Genomic DNA, 17,466 nt, shown 5'->3' with positions numbered 1-17,466 from the left:
GCCCAGGATGGGGCTCAGCATGTAAACCTTCCCAGGTGATTGCATGTCTGGTCAGCACCGACAGCCACGTTGGCCTATCTAGCCAAGCAAGGGAATATCAGAGTTCTAAATATTCCTCAGCACAGTGGTGCTCTAGTTTCTATACCATAAAATGCTAAGAATTTTTAGAACATATATTCTCAGATTTTTTTCATCTCTCCATCTGGAAAATAAAAACAGGTTCTCTTTGGTGCAATTAGTACCACTCTTTTATAGGAATCCTGCACTCTTTCAGATCTGCAGCATATCCCTAGGCTAAAACGGGAGAGGAAAAAAGGAACCTCAAGCCAATGAAGTCCATTTCCCATACTCATAGAAACCTTGCCCCAATCACTATCCATTTTCAAGATCCAAGATCAGGAGAAAACTTTCTACAGCACTGTCTCCCCTGGGATCTACAGGTGTCTTTTATCCTTCTCCAACACCATCAATGGGTTTTGCTTCTTTTCTTCCTTAAGATTTTTTCCTGGGCCTCTGGGTGGCTCCATCAGTTGAATGTTTGCCTTAGGCTCTAGTCATGATCCCAGGGTCCTCAGGGGGGAGTCTGCTTCTCCTGCTTTCTCTGCCTGTCACTACTCCTGCTGGTTTTCTCTTCTCTCTCTCTCTCTCTCTCTGTCTCTCTCTCTCACTGTCAAATGAATGGATAAAAATCTTAAAACCCAAAACCAAAACCAAGATGAAATTTTTTTCTAAGAAGTTCAGAAGGGACTGTAAGAGCCCATGTTCCTGTATTACTTCTGTGCTTAAATTTTGACAGAAAAAAAAGATTCTGTTTGCCTACACTTTGATGCATTATCAGTATCTGATTCATTATAGAAAAGTTCTAGGATGCTTTGAGATAATACATATGTGGGATCTTAAAAATACAAACAAAAACACCCAAGCTCATGGATACAAAGAACAGATTTGTGGGTGCTAGAAGCAGGAACTGAGGAGAAATGGGTGAAAGGTCAAAAGGTAAAAAAATATATTTTTTAATTAAAAAATAATAAAAAATGAGAAAGAAAGAAATGAAGAAAAGAAAAATGAAAGGAAGGAAGGGAGGAAGGAAGGTAGATTATGGTCCATGTCCTAGAGAGGCTCACATCCTAGTAGAGCAAAGAACCATATAAAAATTAATGGTTGGGATGTCTGGGTTGCTCAGTGGTTGAGTGTCTGCCTTTAAGCTCAGTTCATGATTCTGGGGTCTTGGGATCGAGTCTCACATCCGGCTCCTTGCAGGGAGCCTTTTTCTCCCTCTCCCTATGTTTCTGCCTCTCTCTGTGTGTCTCTCATGAATAAATAAATAAAATCTTTAAAAACATTGTTAAATATAACATGGTAACCATAACAATATAATTTAAAAAAAAACTCTGAGGGAATACATAATACTGAAAGAAAAAAAAAAAAAGAAAAGTTTCTAAGATAGCTTGAGGTAGCATATGCTGCCAAATTCAATTCCATGGCCCTGTTCTCTAAAAAATGAGTGTGTATAAAGCAATCAGCCCATTGGTTTCAAGAAATCCAAATATCTTCCCTCATTTCATGGATTAGGAAATTTATTATGACTAACCTTTCTAACTGTAAGCTAAGTAAATGTCACACTTTAAAACTATCAATGAGGAAACTCATACAACTGAACCAGGGATAGATATAAAAATAGTCTTTTCAGCTATCTCTCTAGTCTGCCCAAACATTGTAAAGAACAACGAATTTATTAAGAGCAACAGAAAAAGCTATGAGAATAGGAAATTATCAATAAAACACTTTATACCTTATTGTTCGATCTATGAATTCACTCCACAGATACATATTGAGATGGCTGCTGTATCTTTATCAAAGCACTTTTATCAAGGGCTGTGGAAAGAACATTGCTTACTTGTGGTTCATCTAACAGGCAATCTGCTGGAAATAAGACCTGAGGTTTAAGCTAGCTAGTCTTGAAAAACGTATTTGATGTAACTACTGGACAAAACCAGGGCACCTGGGTGGTTCAGGTGGTTGAGTGCCTGGTTCTTGATCTCAGGGTTATGAGGTGGAGCCCTGTGTCTGGCTTCATGCTCAGTAGGGAGTCTGCTTGAAGATTCTCTCTCTCCCTCGCCTTCTGCCCCTCCCCCACTTGCGTGCTTGCTCTCTTTCTCACTCTCTAAACTAAATAAATAAATCTTTTTAAAAAAGAACAAGAGAATACTGGACAAAGCCATGAAAAGATAATTTAAATTTTCTCAACAGGAAGAAAACTTACATATCTTTGTATATTGATTCCGGTAAGTGGAGACAGATTTAGGGTTGTTCAAAGAATGTCCTGGATACAATTGCAGTTGCAAATTGTTATTTACCTCTTTTGTCTTTGAATCTGGCACTTCGGTCCTTGTCAGCAGGGAGCACTCATTCCTGTCCCCATTACATCATCCTAGTGACTTGGATAGAGCTTTGGGCGAGATGGATCTTAAATGAGTGCAATCGAAGACTAAGTATAAACCCAATTGAAAGCCTCAGTCTCATGGGAACACTTATGGGCAGAACTGTCCCTGTGAAATCCCTCTACTCAGCTATGTACATCTTAGGAGGAAAAAATGGCTCTTCCCCATGTTGCTAGTCAAAGTTGAAGGTACCTTCAAATTTAAAACATAAAAACATGAAATATAAGTTGTGTGTTCTACAATTTTCATCAAAATGGTTAAAGGGATAACTAAACCTTTACATATTAGCTTCAGTGCAAAACCTTCATTTTTCTCTATTGTATTTATGTATCCATTCAAGTACAAGACTTTAATTGCTCATTTCAATTTCCTTTTCACTGCCCTTCCTTCCTTTTGCCTAGCACTTGCTGCATATGTGACAGTACTTTACACTATTAGCTCACACTTTCTTGCTTGTTCTTCTTCTCTGCCAAGACTCTGGTTCTCACACACCAACATGTGGCCATCTGTCTTCTACTGGGAACTGCTTGTTTTAGGGACACCTGGGTGGCTTAGTCGGTGGAGCATCTGACTCTTGATTTGGCTCAGGTCATGATCTCAGGGTCATGAGATGGAGCCAGCTTTGAGCTCTGTGCTCAGAGCTGAGTCCACTTGTCCCTCTCCCTCCCTCTCCTCCCTTCCCCTCCATTTTGACTCCTCCCCCAGCTCCTGCTACTCATGTGCTCACTTTCTCTCAAATAAATAAAAAACTGAAATCTTTTTAAAAAAGAATACATTTTGGGATCCCTGGGTGGCGCAGTGGTTTGGCGCCTGCCTTTGGCCCAGGGCGTGATCCTGGAGACCCGGAATCGAATCCCACGTCGGGCTCCCAGTGCATGGAGCCTGCTTCTCCCTCTGCCTGTGTCTCTGCCTCTCTCTCTCTCTCTCTCTCTCTGTGACTATCATAAATAAATAAAAATTTAAAAAAATAAAAAAAAGGAATACATTTTATATCAAGTGAAGAGACATATTTCTGTGCATGAATTTACATGAGTTTATTTGCCCTACTGATAGGTCAATTTTCTAACATACTAAAATGATGGGACCAAGTTTCTTCTACAGTAATACTGATTTTTTTTTTTGGCCAGTGAAAGCAGATATAACTGCCTTTACATAATTTTCTCCATAGAAGACATATGCTTTATGCTTATTTAAATATTATTTAATTGCTAATTTAGTTATTTTTTACATATGCATTTTAATATTTTCTTTTTTTAATTTTTACCTATGTTGCACCCATTTTACCACTGTGGCAGTGTTAAAGTCTTTAAATTTTTTTATCTGATTAATTGATTGGCTGGTTGATTAGGAAAGGATTCAGATAAATAGTGGGAATCTATGAAGCAAGCTTTACCAAACTACAACAGAAAGTAGTAATTATTTCAGGCTCAAGACACACGTCCAAGAGAAGGTACAAGAATAGGAAGTGAGTAATTCATGTCGGGGATCAGTTATTGAGACAGCTTGGCTAGAGCAGTCCTACTAGGTTGAGCTCCCTAGATTGGGAGGTTATAAAAGCAGCCCTGGAAGGGTTTTTGCTGGAACTGCCAGGCCCAGTTAAGAATTTTAAATAGATTGTCCTGAGCCTTCGACATTTCTGGGCTGAGGTGAAATGATGAGTGAAAACTCTCCCTGTTGGTATCTGCAGAATCAAGTGAAAGTTTAGGCAAAGGATCAAGTGACCAGGAAGGTAGCAAATGAAATATTGAAATTGAGAGGCTGAAAACTGGGAATAAATTGCTTAAAAAAAAAAAGACAAAAAATCCAAATTGGATAAAAGGAACAAGACATGGGCAGAGTGAAATACAGCTGAAAACTGGAGTTTTGATGATCAGATTTATTGGGAAGTGACAAGGAGGAGCTATTTTTAATATTAATTCTCTGTAATGATAATTAAGTCCACTCAGAAAAGAAATCTATTAAAAAAAAAACCTCAGAATGTCAGTAGTGTATTTCAAATATCAAGCGATATTTGGTCACCATTTGGTACAACTATCAAGTTTTAAAAAGGAGGTAAAGTAAATCCAAATATCTGTTTTTCTCCTTGAAGCGTTTGAATTGGTATAAAAAGTTCCAGATGATAATTTTCGGCTTTTATTACCAATATTTATTATACTTAATCCATTAATTGCTATGGTCAAAAACTTTAGTTCCTTGCTCTTCTGAAAGGTACCTCACTGAAACATGAACTCCAATACACCACAGACTTTGTTTAAAGCAAAGCAATAGTTAATGCTTTGTCAGAGTTTAATGATATCATTGATAAGTGATGCTTTTAATCACAAATGTACACACTCTCTCTTTAAACAAAAGCCTGATGATTTAATATGTTAATTGAATAAACATTTTTTAGAATATTTATAAGGGCCTAATGGTATTAGACTTTAGTTAGTTTAACAAATTATATTCTAAATGAATTTACTCATGTGCTATTAAATATTATCATAAAAAAGTAAAACTATGCTACACTTGTCAGTGTAGTTTAATAAACTGTGCTTTCTGCAGTAGTCACCTAGGATTTCCATCATGTTCATTTTCTGACTTGCTAATTAACAAGATTTAATAAATCAAAATGAGACTTCTATGTATGCAGTAGGTTCTAAGAAAATCATTATTTACTTGATCATAGGAAGTATAAAAACATCTAACTAAAATAATTACTTTATAAATAACATGAATACAATATCATTAGCATGAATTTAGGCAAATATACATCAATCTACCAGATTAACAAGGAGCAGAGGAATTTGACAAGAAGTATCGCAAGATGATGATAATGACAGGCATTTGAGGTTTTACTGTTCATAAAGTACTTTTACATTCATTAAATTATTAGGACCTTATGACAATATGTTGGAAGATGGGACTCTTTTTTTTTAAATTTATTTCTCTTTAAAGATTTATTTCTTTATTCATGAGAGACACAGAGAGAGACAGAGGCAAAGACATAGGCAGAGGGAGAAGTAGGCTCCTCACCAGGAGCCCAATGTGGAACTTGATCCTGGATCCTGGGATCACACCACTGAGCCACCCAGGCGTCATTTTATTATTTATTTTATTTTATTTTATTTTATTTTATTTTATTTTATTTTATTTTTTTAAGATTTTATTTATTCATGAGAGGCACAAAGAGGCAGAGATACAGGCCGAGGGAGAAGCTCCCTCCCTCCCATGTAGGGAGCCTGATGCGGAACTCAATCCCCAGACCCTGGATTCATGACCTGAGACACAGGTGCCCCTTTCTTTAGAGGAAAAACACAGGGAAAGATGTTAGAGAATTGGGAAGTAGTGGAAGATGGTCAAGTGTGTCAACGTGACTATAGTAGAATCAAAATATCTGAAGGAGGCAATGTGGGTAACAACTTGAGACCAAAGACCTTGTGAAGGAATAGACAAAATAAAGGAAGGGAAATGCATATCATTTCTATTTTTGTGTCTGGAAGAGAGACACGAACTAAAAAGGAATTGGAGTTGGGACAAATAAATGACATATGCAAAGAATGAGGTGGGATACTTTGGTGATTTTGCCTACCCAGTAGCATTGCAGGTTGTAGGCTTGTTGCATACTGACATTGCCTGTCTGTGGGGCTTTGACTATTTTACCTTTCAGTCTTGCTACCTATGAAAGAGCTTAAATATATAGTCCTGATGCCTTAGAAGCTCATTCAGTTTTGTGCAATAAAATGGCAGCATCCTCCTGCTGAAAGTACTATCCTTGCCCAAAACAGGTAAAAACAGGGTTGTGTGAGCCCAGAATCTACAAAGGGAGGAGGGTCATGATTCAAGAGCCCTATTAGATAGAATAGAGGGGCACCACTATCTTCTTTTGAAAGCAAACCTCAGACCAGGTTTTGCAATTTGACCTGGAACACTTGGGAGTTGGGAAAATCGAGACCCAAATCTAGACCTTTTGCTTTCTTTCTTTCTTTTTTTTTAGACCTTTTGCTTTCAAGTCTACATTTTTATCCTAATACACTGTGGCCTAATGAATATTATAAATACAAGTCATAATTGATATCATCAATTTCTTTTTTTTTATATCATCAATTTCTATACAGAGTTTTGTATTTGGACTATTCTAGATAAATGTGTCTTCATATTAGGTTTCTCTATTCTTATAGGGATAATTATTCATATAGCAATCTAACTTAAGATCTTTAGAAATTAGACTGCTGAAAATGTAGTATGTGATTCTAAAATGCTCAGCTACAAAATGTAAGTTGGTGAGTATCCTCAGATAGAACGCAAATATGGCAGGTAAAGGCTGCAATAGAACTTGTCCGATCTCTGTGTGTCTCTCATGAATAAATAAAATCCTAAAACAAAACAAAACAAAACAAAAAACAACTTGTCCCTTCTCTTAGTAAATGTCAATTCCCTCCACTAAGTTTGTAGCAGGGCTGTTGCTAAGTTCGCTTGCTTTTTTCTCCATCTTTGTTTAAAATAAGATGTCATCCTAATTTGTGATGAGACTGAGCATCAAGTAATATGAAAAGGAAAGGGGGTATCAGGGAGGGGCAAGAGGGCGGAAGAGTAGGGTCCCCAAATCACGTGTCCCCACCAAATTACCTAGATAACCTTCAAATCATCCTGAAAATCTACGAATTCGGCCTGAGATTTAAAGAGAAAACAGCTGGAATGCTACAGGGAGAAGAGTTCGTGCTTCTATCAAGGTAGGAAGAAGCGGAAAACGAAATAAAGACACAAAAGGCCTCCAAGGGGGAGGGGCCCCGCGAGGAGCCGGGCTGAGGCCGGGGCGAGTGTCCCCAGGACAGGAGAGCCCCGTCCCGGAGGAGCAGGAGCTGCACCGACCTTCCCGGGGGAAAGGGGCTCGCGGGGAGGTGGAGCAGGACCCAGGAGGGCGGGGATGCCCTCGGGCTCCCGGGGACACTAACAGACACCTGCGCCCGGGAGAGTGCGCCGAGGTCCCTAAGGGCTGCAGCGCACGGGGCACCCGGAGAAGCTGGAGGGGCTCGGGGGCGGCTCCGCGGAGGGGGCTGCGGGGCGGGAGCAGCTCGGGGGGGCTCGGGGGCGGCTCCGCGGAGGGGGTTGCGCGGCCCGGGAGCGCGAATCCACCAGCGCAGGCCCCGGAGCACAGGGGGCCGGGACACAGCCCAGGATCCGGCCTCCCCCGGGACAGGCAGAGGCCGGGAGGGCCCAGGACAGCAAGGACGCTCCTGCCCCGAGCTGAGCAGATCAGCGGCCCCGCCCGGAGCCTCCAGGCCCTGCAGATGGAGAGCTCCGGAGCTACTGCGGGGGCTGACTCCAGGGCTGCAGAGCTGCCCCGCCAAAGGGTCTGTTCCTCCTGGGGCCTCACGGGGTAAACAACCCCCCCTGAGCCCTGCACCAGGCAGGGGGCAGAGCAGCTCCCCCAAGTGCTAGCACCTGAAAATCAGCACAACAGGCCCCTTCCCCAGAAGACCAGCTGGACGGACAGGGGAAAAACAAATTATTGACCAAGCAGCCCTGGAAAGTTCAAGGGGAAGTCAAGGGACTTACAGTATACATAATCAGAGGATACTCCCCCTTGTTTTTTGTTGTTTTGTTTTTTTTGCTTTTTGATTTGTTTGCTTCCCCCTTTTTTCCTTTCTTTCTTTCTTTTTCCCTTTTTCTTCTCTTTTTATTTTTTTCTTCCTTTTTTATTTTTTCTTTTTCTTTCCTTATTTCTCTTCTCTCTTTTTCTCCTTTTCCCAAAACAACTTGCTTTTGGCCACTCTGCACTGAGCAAAATGACTAGAAGGAAAACCTCACCTCAAAAGAAAGAATCAGAAACAGTCCTCTCTCCCACAGAGTTACAAAATCTGGATTACAATTCAATGTCAGAAAGCCAATTCAGAAGCACTATTATACAGCTACTGGAGGCTCTAGAGAAAAGCATAAAGGACTCAAGAGACCTCATGACTGCAGAATTCAGATCTAATCAGGCAGAAATTAAAAATCAATTGAATGAGATGCAATCCAAACTAGAAGTCCTAAGGACGAGGGTTAACGAGGTGGAAGAACAAGTGAGTGACATAGAAGACAAGTTGATGGCAAAGAGGGAAACTGAGGAAAAAAGAGACAAACAATTAAAAGACCATGAGGATAGATTAAGGGAAATAAATGACAGCCTGAGGAAGAAAAATCTACGTTTAATTGGGGTACCGAAAGGGACAGAGGACCAGAATATGTATTTGAACAAATCATAGCTGAAAACTTTCCTAATCTGGGAAAGGAAACAGGAATTCAGATCCAGGAGATAGAGAGATCCCCCCCTAAAATCAATAAAAACCGTTCAACACCTCAACATTGAATAGTGAAGCTTGCAAATTCCAAAGATAAAGAGAAGATCCTTAAAGCAGCAAGAGACAAGAAATTCCTGACTTTTATGGGGAGGAGTATTAGGGTAACAGCAGACCTCTCCACAGAGACCTGGCAGGCCAGAAAGGGCTGGCAGGATATATTCAGGGTCCTAAATGAGAAGAACATGCAACCAAGAATACTTTATCCAGCAAGGCTCTCATTCACAATGGAAGGAGAGATAAAGAGCTTCCAAGACAGGCAGGAACTGAAAGAATATGTGACCTCCAAACCAGCTCTGCAAGCAATTTTAAGGGGGACTCTCAAAATTCCCCTTTAAGAAGAAGTCCAATGGAACAATCCACAAAAACAGGGACTGAAAAGATATCATGATGACACTAAACTCATATCTTTCAATAGTAACTCTGAATGAACGGGATTAATGACCTCATCAAAAGGGGCAGGGTGTCAGACTGGATAAAAAAGGACCCATCTATTTGCTGTCTACTAGAGACTCATTTTAGACAGAAGGACACCTACAGCCTGAAAATAAAAGGTTGGAGAACCATTTACCATTCAAATGGTCCTCAAAAGAAAGCAGGGGTAGCCATCCTTATATCAGATAAACTAAAATTATCCCGAAGACTGTAGTGAGAGATGAAGAGGGACACTATCTCATACTTAAGGGATCCATCCCACAAGAGGACTTAACAATCCTCAATATATATGCACCGAATATGGGAGCTGCCAAATATATCAGTTAATAACCAAAGTTAAGACATACTTAGATAATAATATACTTGGTGACTTCAATCTAGCTCTTTCTATACTCGATAGGTCTTCTAAGCACAACATCTCCAAAGAAACGAGAGCTTTAAATGATACACTGGACCAGATGGATTTCACAGATATCTACAGAACTTTACATCCAAACTCAACTGAATACACATTCTTCTCAAGTGCACATGGAACTTTCTCCAGAATAGACCACATACTGGGTCACAAATCAGGTCTGAACCGATACCAAAAGATTGGGATCGTCCCCTGTGTATTCTCAGACCGTAATGCCTTGAAATTAGAACTAAATCACAACAAGAAGTTTGGAAGGACCTCAAACACGTGGAGGTTAAGGACCATCCTGCTAAAAGATGAAAGGGTCAACCAGGAAATTAAGGAAGAATTAAAATATTCATGGAAACTAATGAGAATGAAGATACAACCATTCAAAATCTTTGGAACGCAGCAAAAGCAGTACCGAGGGGGAAATACATCACAATACAAGCATCCATTCAAAAACTGGAAAGAACTCAAATACAAAAGCTAACCTTACACCTAAAGGAGCTAGAGAAAAAAAGCAAATAGATCCTACACCCAGCAGAAGAAGAGAGTTAATAAAGATTCGAGCAGAACTCAACGAAATCAAGACCAGAAGAACTGTGGACAGATCAACAAAACCAGGAGTTGGTTCTTTGAAAGAATTAATAAGATAGATAAACCATTAGCCAGCCTTATTAAAAAGAAGAGAGAGAAGACTCAAATTAATAAAATCATGAATGAGAAAGGAGAGATCGCTACCAACACCAAGGAAATACAAACGATTTTAAAAACATATTATGAACAGCTATACGCCAATAAATTAGGCAATCTAGAAGAAATGGACGCATTTCTGGAAGCCACAAACTACCAAAACTGGAACTGGAAGAAATAGAAAACCTGAACAAGCCAATAACCAGGGAGGAATTGAAGCAGTCATCAAAAACCTCCCAAAGTCCAGGGCCAGATAGCTTCCCAGGGGAATTCTATCAAACGTTTAAAGAAGAAACCATACCTATTCTACTAAAGCTGTTTGGAAACATAGAAAGAGATGGAGTACTTCCAAGTTCATTCTATGAGGCCAGCATCACCTTAATTCCAAAACCAGACAAAGACCCTACCAAAAAGGAGAATTACAGACCAATATCCCTGATGAACATGGATGCAAAAATTCTCAACAAGATACTAGCCAAAAGGATCCAACAATACATTAAGAAAATTATTCACCATGACCAAGTAGGATTATTCCCGGGACACAAGGCTGGTTCACCACTCGTAAAACAATCAATGTGATTCATCATATCATCAAGAGAAAAACCAAGAACCATATGATCCTCTCATTAGATGCAGAAAAAGAATTTGACAAAATACAGCATCCATTTCTGATCAAAACTCTTCAGAGTGTAGGGATAGAGGGAACATTCCTCAACATCTTAAAAGCCATCTACGAAAAGCCCACATCAAATATCATTCTCAATGGGGAAGCACTGGGACCCTTTCCCCTAAGATCAGGAATGAGACAGGGATGTCCACTCTCACCACTGCTATTCAACATAGTACTAGAAGTCCTAGCCTCAGCGATCAGACAACAAAAAGACATTAAAGGCATTCAAATTGGCAAAGAAGAAGTCAAACTCTCCCTCTTCGCCGATGACATGATACTCTACATAGAAAACCCAAAAGTCTCCACCCCAAGATTGCTAGAACTCATACAGCAATTTGGTAGCGTGGCAGGATACAAAATAATGCCCAGAAATCAGTGGCATTTCTATACACTAACAATGAGACTGAAGAAAGAGAAATTAAGGAGTCAATCCCATTTACAATTGCACCCAAAAGCATAAGATACCTAGGAATAAACCTAACCAAAGAGTAAAGGATCCATACCCTAAAAAATATAGAACACTTCTGAAAGAAATTGAGGAAGACACAAAGAGATGGAAAAAATATTCCATGCTCATCGATTGGCAGAATTAATATTGTGAAAATGTCAATGTTACCCAGGGCAATTTACATGTTTAACGCAATCCCTATCAAAATACCATGGACTTTCTTCAGAGAGTTAGAACAAATTATTTTAAGATTTGTGTGGAATCAGAAAAGACCCCGAATAGCCAGGGGAATTTTAAAAAAGAAAACCATAGCTGGGGGCATCACAATGCCAGATTTCAGGTTGTACTACAAAGCTGTGGTCATCAAGACAGTGCGGTACTGGCACAAAAACAGACACATAGATCAATGGAACAGGATAGAGAATCCAGAAGTGGACCCTCAACTTTATGGTCAACTAATATTCAGTAAAGGAGGAAACTATCCATTGGAAGAAAGACAGTCTCTTCAATAAATGCTGCTGGGAAAATTGGACATCCACATGCAGAGGAATGAAACTAGACCACTCTCTTTCACCATACACAAAGATAAACTCAAAATGGATGAAAGATCTAAATGTGAGACAAGATTCCATCAAAATCGTAGAGGAGAACACAGGCAACACCCTTTTTGAACTCAGTCACAGTAACTTCTTGCAAGATACATCCAAGAAGGCAAAAGAAACAAAAACAAAAATGAACTATTGGGACTTCATCAAGATAAGAAGCTTTTGCACAGCAAAGGATACAGTCAACAAAACTCAAAGACAACCTACAGAATGGGAGAAGATATTTGCAAATGACCTATCAGATAAAGGGCTAGTTTCCAAGATCTATAAAGAACTTATTAAACTCAACACCAAAGAAACAAACAATCCAATCATGAAATGGGCAAAAGACATGAACAGAAATCTCACAGAGGAAGACATAGACATGGCCAACATGCACATGAGAAAATGCTCTGCATCACTTGCCATCAGGGAAATACAAATCAAAACCACAATGAGATACCACCTCACACCAGTGAGAATGGGGAAAATTAACAAGGCAGGAAACCACAAATGTTGGAGGGGATGCGGAGAAAAGGGAACCCTCTTACACTGTTGGTGGGAATGTGAACTGGTGCAGCCACCCTGGAAAACTGTGTGGAGGTTCCTCAAAGAGTTAAAAATAGACCTGCCCTACGACCCAGCAATTGCACTGTTGGGGATTTATCCCAAAGATTCAGATGCAATGAAACGCAGGGACACCTGCACCCCTATGTTTCTAGCAGCAATGGCCACAATAGCCAAACTGTGGAAAGAGCCTCGGTGTCCAACGAAAGATGAATGGATAAAGAAGATGTGGTCTATGTATACAATGGAATATTACTCAGCCATTAGAAAGGACAAATACCCACCATTTGCTTCAACGTGGATGGAACTGGAGGATATTATGCTGAGAGAAATAAGTCAGTCGGAGAAGGACAAACATTATATGGTCTCATTCTTTGGGGAATATAAATAATAGTGAATGGAAATAGAAGGGAAGGGAGAAGAAATGGGTGGGAAATGTTAGAAAGGGAGACAGAACATGAAGACTCCTAACTCTGGGAAGCGAACTGGGGGTGGTGTAAGGGGAGGGGGTAGATGGGTGGGGGGTGGGGGTGAATGGGTGATGGGCACTGAGGGGGGCACTTGATGGGATTAGCACTGGGTGTTATTCTTATGTTGGCAAATTGAACACCAATAAAAAATAAATTTATTAATAAAAAATAAAAAAATAATAGCCAACACTTACACAGCCTCTACTATGGCTCCCCCTGACCACTGTGTGAGGGGCTTTCTACCAATAAGTTATTCTGATCCTCCCAAAAGCCCTGTGAGGCAAATATCCCTATTTCACATGTCAAATTTTTCATCATGGGACACCTGGGTGGCTCAGTGGTTGAGCATCTGCCTTGGGCTCAGGTTGTGATCTCAGGGTCCTGGGATTGAGTCTCCCCACAGGGGGCCTGCTTCTCCCTCTGCCTATGTCTCTGCCTCTGTTTCTCGTGAATAAATAAATAAAATGTTTATTTTTAAAGGAAAGGGGTATCTATAATAATCAATAATATATTGAAACCATACACACACCAAAAAAATTACCCCTTAGAAACGGTGGTAGGCATGACTTTTACTCAGCAATATTCAGATCTCCTTTCCTTTTTCGGGTATATGGGGAGTACAGTGACTAGTGGTGGCTAGTAACACTACCAGGAAATGAGGTAAATGCATAGGGAAGACTCTCCAGCAGCCCCACCTGCCTGCCGTTGTGTTGGTCCTGGAAGCGGATGCTTGACCAGATGGTGGTTCTACACTCTCAGGGCAGCAGCCCATATTGTTGAATGACTGCTTGGAGAGTCTCCCGGACTCAGGATGAACTTGGAGTGAACGAGAAATAACTTAGGTCCCTCTGAGATACTAGAGTGATTTGCTACTACAGCATGGCCTAGATTATCTTGACTTAAACAGAAATACACTTGTTCTTCTCTCATGGGCTACCTTTCCACAGCTTCAGATAAGTTCTAGTAAAATGGTGACCTTCAACTGCATAGGTTACCCATGCACAATGCTAGGGCTACTCTCTTAGGCAGTTCTGAAAGGCTGGGAAGAATTGGGCCATGGAGGCCAAGTGCCTGCCTTACCATTTTGGCCTGGCCACTTCCTGGTTCTACCATCTTGGGCAGCACCACTCTGGTGCCATAGTTTCACTTGCAAATGTAGATAATAACAGTGTCTAAGACATTGGGTTACTACAAGGAAAAAATGGTGTTATGAGGGAACAATAATACATATAAAACATGATGAAGAATGTTTGGCACAAAGTGAGTCTTGACAAGGGTTAGATATCACATCTTGTCAATATCAACCCTAAACCACTCCAGGGCCCATGGTTGGTTTATTTAGCCAGCCCAAAATCCCCTCCAGTGGTTTAAAGAATTGAAAACTACGTCAAACAGTGGAAAATTGTATCTGTAGTCTAGTAACAAAAGGATGGAAAATTTTTTATTAAAGAGAGCTCTACTGCACTGGTTCTTTGGTGGTTCCCCAGAATGGATCAATTGCTATTTTTAACTTTAGGGTCAATATTAAATAGTTGAAATTCACAAATGAAATACCAGGAATGAAAGTGACACATTCAGGGTCAAATGGCATTACTACTATGAAATCAGAACCTCTTAGGCAAAGATACCAAAATAATAGACAGCCTTTGAACTTAGAGAAAAAAAAATGAAAGGTGAAGCTGCTGGTATAATCCACACGAAAATGAGGCTGGCATTATTCAGCAGCTCATTCATTTTAGACGGTTGCTAAATTGCCTGAAATCCCTTTTATATTCTGCAAAGATCAAACATATTAAGAATGTCAAAATAACATTAGGTAACCCCTTTCAAGCGTCAAAATAACTGCTCAGAATAAAAGAAAGATTTGCAAAGTTCAGGGTTATGAAGAACCTAATTAAATAGTGATGTTATGTGGGGAAATTATGGGGAGTCAAGCTGGCATAAAATGCTAGCTCAGTCACTTACTAAGGGGTTGATTTTGGCAAAATATTGAAACTGAGGTCCTGGATTCCTGCACTTGTGAATCAGGGTAAAGTCATCTATTTTATACATTCATATGAGAACTTAGAGAACCTTTAATGCATGTAGTTTCAGAAAACAGTTGATATTGTTACCTTACCTAACTCTGATCAATCTAGAAGTCAAAATTATACGCAATATTTTCTCATTTTCCCATGGCACTTACTCAAGTGTCTACCCCATGTTGATTTAACTACATTTTAGAGAGAGGGTTATTTGCAGAGATTCTTTATGTTCCACTTTAGTTTTTCCTAAAAAGCCTGGAATGATAGACCCAAGTGCTTCCAAGGAAATGACACCCTACATAATTGCTGCTTCACAACGATGTGGCTAACTACAGTTTTATGTTCAACACCGCTGTGTGCCTTAATGGTAGTATTACATCTGTCATTATTTCAAGATCAGGCAACCTGAACGATTCGAAAACTCTAAAATGTTTAGTCTAAACATTTAAATACACTGTCACAGTTACAAATTGACCTGAAAAATGTCATGTGATTTGGTGATAGTGTCTACTAATTGTCAGATTCTGTGCACTTTATCTAATTATGTGATTTTTTTTTTGAGGATACGAGTTTTTAATGGAACTTCATTGCTCATGAATCATTTCCTCACTTAGAACTCATCGGTATGTACAAAGTACATTACACTGCTATCCCCTGCTACATATTTCAGTGTACATTTCAGTGTACATATTTCAATGTACATTAGAGCAAAATGTGCTATCAACACAAGAATCAGGAGAGACTGAATTGGGACAATTATAAGACTTGACATCTCATCATTGCATATATATTTATATTCCATGGAAAAAGTTCAGTCAAGGCAGTGATTCATGACTTGATTATATCACTCCCAGTGCAAATACATGTGGAGCTACTCAGGCTTTTCTTCATGGAGCATCCAAAAAGAACTATAATTAGAATCTGTAGATAAAAGGTCTTGCATAGTTTCAGAGATGGTATGTAGCTGCTGCTCTTGGTAATGCTAAAAGCAACTGCTGATTTGTCCAAAGAAAGTTTTATAATACAGTGTCCTATTCCTTTATTCATTAAATAATTAGATACAGGCATAATTCAAACACAAGATTTTTTAGGTTAATTAAACCACTTCAGTTAATACCACTTATTTTTTTCCTAGAATAATGTGAAGCTAATGAGGGAAGGTATGAATATAATAATAACAAATTGGAGAGTGGGAAATTTTGCACGCTCTGTATTTTTGAGCAGATATTTTAAGTTTAGCTTCAGCATAACCTAAAAAAGTATCAGTTTTATCTCCTTCTATAACTGCTATAACTACGGGGGGATGGAAGAGAACTTTGGTCAATTTTTATTTCCTTTTCACCTTTCATCAGATGAGATACAATAACCTCCCATTCCCAAAATGGGATAATTGTTTAAACTAGTAAGAGAAACCCTTTCCTGTTCCAACTTAATAGATGCTACTTAAAAAAAAACAAAAAACAACAAAAAATATTTTTTTACCCTTTGCTCTGAGTTAATGTTGCCATGAGCAGCATTACCCTTGTACATTTTGTATAGCAATATCGCCTTCAAAAGAGGATGGAGGCTAACTTGGGGGGTATGTACTCTGCAAGAGAATGAAAGTCCTCAAGTGCACACTGGGAAAAAGAACAGCCCTGGAGGGTTTGAAGAAAGCATTTTTGCTTTGGGATCTTCAGGAAGAGCAACATTTGCCATGTTTTATGATGATTTAATGGATGATGGGCAGAGCCTGTACTACAGAATTTAAATTTTGAAAGCAATGTTGGCTCATGGAAGAAATGGCACTGCCACTTATGATACTTTAATTATACCTTTATTATGATGCCCTATGTTAGTTGTTTCCCATGTTTTACAAGTTTATATATATTTAAAGACATAAGTTCCAGTGAATGATGCAAAATGATCAGTTGGGGAAAAACAAAAACAAAACAAACCCTATTGGCCCAATATATTCCACACCTTAAAGGAAAAAAATGAAATAACATATGGAATAAAAAAACCCAAAAGAAAGTCCCAACACGGGTATAATCTAACATTTAATGCTGAACATTTAATAAACTGTAATAAGAGAAGGTCAACACCTCTTACCTTTTTTAAGGTTGGGATTTAACTTGGCCTTCTATGCCAAAAGTTACTTATAAATATGTTGACTGAGAACAGGTATTGTCATTTTGGCAATGTCACCAAATTCACTTCAAAAGATGGTTTTTCACAGGATACCTTTGTCTATACTTTGAGAAGCAGAGATTAATTTGAACCTCACAGGTTGTGGCTAAGCACCTGGCTCAATATCCTTTTTGGATCAGCTTTAATTAGCTTATTCAACTTACTTCATTGCAATTAAGTTATCTACTCTGCGAATGATTTGTGGTTTCTAGGAAGCTCTTACCTTGAGATCCAGACTGGCCCCCAGA

The 17,466-nt window shown here is 39.4% G+C and overlaps 2 protein-coding genes across 3 annotated transcripts in view; one reads left to right on the top strand and one right to left on the bottom strand.

Annotated features, from left to right (window-relative positions):
• The window catches only part of PRR16 (proline rich 16), a 537,790-nt gene that overhangs the window by 93,057 nt on the left and 427,267 nt on the right, over positions 1-17,466 (bottom strand). The gene's annotated exons all lie outside the window — the stretch shown is intronic.
• The window catches only part of LOC144321971 (uncharacterized), a 444,052-nt gene that overhangs the window by 331,867 nt on the left and 94,719 nt on the right, over positions 1-17,466 (top strand). The window lies entirely within an intron of this gene.

Source organism: Canis aureus, chromosome 10, assembly GCF_053574225.1.
Source record: "Canis aureus isolate CA01 chromosome 10, VMU_Caureus_v.1.0, whole genome shotgun sequence".
Lineage (NCBI taxonomy): Eukaryota > Metazoa > Chordata > Mammalia > Carnivora > Canidae > Canis > Canis aureus.
The sequence above is the reverse complement of the archived record's forward strand: the minus strand, read 5'-3'. Positions and strand labels throughout refer to the sequence as shown.